General features: G+C 53.2%; 1 non-coding gene across 1 annotated transcript in view; it reads left to right on the forward strand.

Annotated features, from left to right (window-relative positions):
* The first annotated feature begins 3,829 nt into the window (after positions 1-3,829).
* LOC124746283 overlaps positions 3,830-5,000 on the forward strand; it is a 1,909-nt gene continuing 738 nt past the window's right edge. Inside the window, exon 1 of the ribosomal RNA XR_007011320.1 lies at positions 3,830-5,000. This exon is cut by the window's right edge and continues 738 nt beyond it. This is a non-coding gene — a ribosomal RNA (small subunit ribosomal RNA).

Consider the following 5,000-nt stretch of genomic DNA (forward strand, 5'->3'; position numbering starts at 1 on the left):
CGCACGAAGCCGTGGACCGGCAATGACTCCACCCGCACCCGTTCGTGCACCACCCCAACCGCCAAACGCGCACCTCCAGCGGATGAACGGCGGACGTTTCCCGCACTCGTAAAGTGCAATCCACCCCTATAACGTGCGTTTCATGAAGAGTTATTGCCAATATGCGACATTCCCGCTGTCCCTATACATGAGCCGCGACCTGTACCACTTACGAGCGAGAGACGCGATCGCGTTGCTCACTGTACGGCGTCCGATACCGAGCCATCAGCATGTCGGTCCCCATGCGCGTTGCACTCGCACTCGCAGTCGCAAAAACGTGGGGCAAATATATTACGCGGAAGAGTTATAACAGACCGAGCCCCACTGCATGAGGGGAGTCTTTGTCACTAATGTACACAGATGGAACATTTTGGACTGGAACCAGATTACCCGTACACACGGCGCTGATTAGTAATCAATGCAGAGCCATCAAACTACAGAATATATATACAACTGTCCGTATACATGCTGAAAGAGTCTGCCCACAATGGGAACCACACGTCAGCCAGCCACTCTGATCACGCACCACTCTCTGCTTCTAACGGGCGCACATACAATATGTAAGCACCAGCATGGAACAACATCCAGTGCATCCTCTCCGCCACATTACACAATCCACACTATCACAACCAGACCAGGAGGTCCATGCGGAAAATACAATATCCCACCCTTTCGACATCCACCATTGCGCAGATCAGGCACCAACACCCACACATGTCCTATACAACGGTGCACCCAACATCACAATAGTACCTCCTGTCACAGCGCACAAACAATGACATGAGTCAAAGACACAGGTCTGACACAAGCATAGAATTGGAGCGCCGCCTCTAATAAGCCAAAGGTGCATCCTGACGTGACAAATCTGATCATGTCACAAGCATTCACTTACTATAATCACTATCAACGAACCTGCCGCCCCCGCCCCCCCCTACACCTTTCCTTACAACAACGTGTAACCTAACCTAACCTAACCTATGTTGTACCTTAACCTAACCTATGTTGTACCTTAACCTAACCTATGTTGTACCTTAACCTAACCTATGTTGTACCTTAACCTAACCTATGTTGTACCTTAACCTAACCTATGTTGTGCCTTAACCTAACCTATGTTGTGCCTTAACCTAACCTATGTTGTGCCTTAACCTAACCTATGTTGTGCCTTAACCTAACCTATGTTGTGCCTTAACCTAACCTATGTTGTGCCTTAACCTAACCTATGTTGTGCCTTAACCTAACCTATGTTGTGCCTTAACCTAACCTATGTTGTGCCTTAACCTAACCTATGTTGTGCCTTAACCTAACCTATGTTGTGCCTTAACCTAACCCATGTTGTGCCTTAACCTAACCCATGTTGTGCCTTAACCTAACCCATGTTGTGCCTTAACCTAACCCATGTTGTGCCTTAACCTAACCCATGTTGTGCCTTAACCTAACCCATGTTGTGCCTTAACCTAACCCATGTTGTGCCTTAACCTAACCCATGTTGTGCCTTAACCTAACCCATGTTGTGCCTTAACCTAACCCATGTTGTGCCTTAACCTAACCTATGTTGTGCCTTAACCTAACCTATGTTGTGCCTTAACCTAACCTATGTTGTGCCTTAACCTAACCCATGTTGTGCCTTAACCTAACCCATGTTGTGCCTTAACCTAACCCATGTTGTGCCTTAACCTAACCCATGTTGTGCCTTAACCTAACCCATGTTGTGCCTTAACCTAACCCATGTTGTGCCTTAACCTAACCCATGTTGTGCCTTAACCTAACCCATGTTGTGCCTTAACCTAACCCATGTTGTGCCTTAACCTAACCCATGTTGTGCCTTAACCTAACCCATGTTGTGCCTTAACCTAACCCATGTTGTGCCTTAACCTAACCCATGTTGTGCCTTAACCTAACCCATGTTGTGCCTTAACCTAACCCATGTCGTGCCTTAACCTAACCCACGTCGTGCCTTAACCTAACCCACGTTGTCGCCTAACGTAACCCACGTTGTCGCCTAAACCTGCTCTGTAATTGTTATACGACTCGTTCAATTAGTGTAGTGTTGCCCACCCGCAACCCTCGCAATATAGTTCGCTACTCGCACTCCCCGCTCCCCTGTGTATCGCTTCATGTTAAACACCTTGCAAGTCTTGCTCACTTTCCACATGCTCCTGCTGTACACTGTAATGTGGATGGCAGCAGGACGTACATGCCGCCCCTCCCCACGTCCCCACCTTGCCCCCTGCCTTCGCAAGCTGGTTGGTGAGAACTTTGCATGTTCAATGCCCTCCGCATGCGACGTACTCAGGCTACGTTGTGGTGCGGCCTGTGTCAACTGTCCGCTAATGTCGTACGCGTAAACCACAATCTGTACTGCACATTCGTCCTTATGTACTGAATGATACATCGTGGCACATGTGTGACCGTACAACGACTGCGCCCAAAAACGGCGGACCATACAGTGCAAATATTGTGCACGCAGCTACGTGTCGTCTCCCTATGAGAGCTGGATTGCAGTGTGGTACGCCATAGAGACGTGTGGGAGGAACGGACGCCGTGGATGGCGATCAGCATGAGCTGTCTGTTGATGTATTCGGACCTAGTCGTCTCTCCTCACACACCGTGATGGCATGGTGCACCGCGTTCCATATCTGCGACATGCTACAGAGGCCGGTTGACAGTCGTTCGAGCAATGGACATCGCATACGTACGGGGGCCACCTTCCACGTATTGTCTAGGCGTGCACATTTTGTTGCGTGTATGTGGGCAGACGTAGTGTGGCGTGACACCTGACACAGGCATGCAATAATCGTGGAAGTTGCAAATGGCGATGGACGCCTGCGTTTTCTGGTGAAGTTACGCAAATGAACAAATGGTAACCTGTTGTGGTGCGGTTGTTCTCGCTAGGGGTGAATCGGTGATGGCGACGATAGGTTGAGGTACTAACCGGTTGTTCCAGCGATACCCACCATGCCGACGAAACTGAACGGCATCTGGGTGTGAAGCGATACGCGGCGGTGGCTGGGTGGGACCGTCCCCGGCCGGTGAGGGGGCGCCTCCCGGCGTGCTGGCCGCGCGGTGCGTGGGCGCACGCGCTACAGCCGGCTGGTGGGGGCGGCCAGTGGCAGGCGCGCCGGCCGACGGACGCGGCAGGCGTCGCAGCTGCGCGCCGGCGCACCCTGCGCGCGGCGCCGTGCGGCCAAAGTAGGTCCTCGCGGGCCCGGTGCGAAGCGCGGTGGACATCTTCAGTGTGCTGGTCCGATTGAGGACTGTGTGCGTTGAGGATGCGCTGCCGCCCGGCGCTCGGCGCCGCGACGCCGTCTGCTGCTCGGTCGCCCCAGCGGTTCTCGCTGGTGGTTTGTATCGCAGCTGTGCGGATGTGTTGGCGCGTGCGCTGTGCTGGGAGAGTTCGCTTCGGCACCCAAGTGGGGCTTTTGTCCTTCTGTGGCGCTGGCGTTGGAGCTGCCGGTCACCGTAGGTGGCGCGTGTTGTCTCCCGCCGGCAATGCCACGACAGCACGCTCCCGGGCCTCTGTCGGCAGCGGCAAGCTCAGTTGGGAGCACGGGTGGTCGCACCGAAAGCGTCTACTCGCCTAACTCCGGGCGATTGCGCCTCTCTCGAACCCGACCAAGTACTTGGGACGGCGCTGCGCGCCGCCGGGACCTGAGAGGGTTTCGAGGTGTATTGTGCAGGGGAGCTCAGCCTCCTCCTGTTTGCAGAATGATTGAGCGGACGCTTGCGTGTTCGCGCGGGCCCCCGGGACACACTCCCGGGCGGCCGGCTGCTCAGCTCTAGTTGACGCAGCTCCCTGGTTGATCCTGCCAGTAGTCATATGCTTGTCTCAAAGATTAAGCCATGCATGTCTCAGTACAAGCCGCATTAAGGTGAAACCGCGAATGGCTCATTAAATCAGTTATGGTTCCTTAGATCGTACCCACGTTACTTGGATAACTGTGGTAATTCTAGAGCTAATACATGCAAACAGAGTCCCGACCAGAGATGGAAGGGACGCTTTTATTAGATCAAAACCAATCGGTCGGCTCGTCCGGTCCGTTTGCCTTGGTGACTCTGAATAACTTTGGGCTGATCGCACGGTCCTCGTACCGGCGACGCATCTTTCAAATGTCTGCCTTATCAACTGTCGATGGTAGGTTCTGCGCCTACCATGGTTGTAACGGGTAACGGGGAATCAGGGTTCGATTCCGGAGAGGGAGCCTGAGAAACGGCTACCACATCCAAGGAAGGCAGCAGGCGCGCAAATTACCCACTCCCGGCACGGGGAGGTAGTGACGAAAAATAACGATACGGGACTCATCCGAGGCCCCGTAATCGGAATGAGTACACTTTAAATCCTTTAACGAGTATCTATTGGAGGGCAAGTCTGGTGCCAGCAGCCGCGGTAATTCCAGCTCCAATAGCGTATATTAAAGTTGTTGCGGTTAAAAAGCTCGTAGTTGGATTTGTGTCCCACGCTGTTGGTTCACCGCCCGTCGGTGTTTAACTGGCATGTATCGTGGGACGTCCTGCCGGTGGGGCGAGCCGAAGGCGTGCGACCGCCCCGTGCGTGCTCGTGCGTCCCGAGGCGGACCCCGTTGAAATCCTACCAGGGTGCTCTTTATTGAGTGTCTCGGTGGGCCGGCACGTTTACTTTGAACAAATTAGAGTGCTTAAAGCAGGCAAGCCCGCCTGAATACTGTGTGCATGGAATAATGGAATAGGACCTCGGTTCTATTTTGTTGGTTTTCGGAACCCGAGGTAATGATTAATAGGGACAGGCGGGGGCATTCGTATTGCGACGTTAGAGGTGAAATTCTTGGATCGTCGCAAGACGAACAGAAGCGAAAGCATTTGCCAAGTATGTTTTCATTAATCAAGAACGAAAGTTAGAGGTTCGAAGGCGATCAGATACCGCCCTAGTTCTAACCATAAACGATGCCAGCCAGCGATCCGCCGCAGTTCCTCCGATGACTCGGCGG

The sequence above is a fragment of the Schistocerca piceifrons genome, unplaced genomic scaffold, assembly GCF_021461385.2.
Source record: "Schistocerca piceifrons isolate TAMUIC-IGC-003096 unplaced genomic scaffold, iqSchPice1.1 HiC_scaffold_35, whole genome shotgun sequence".
Classification (NCBI taxonomy): Eukaryota; Metazoa; Arthropoda; class Insecta; order Orthoptera; family Acrididae; genus Schistocerca; species Schistocerca piceifrons.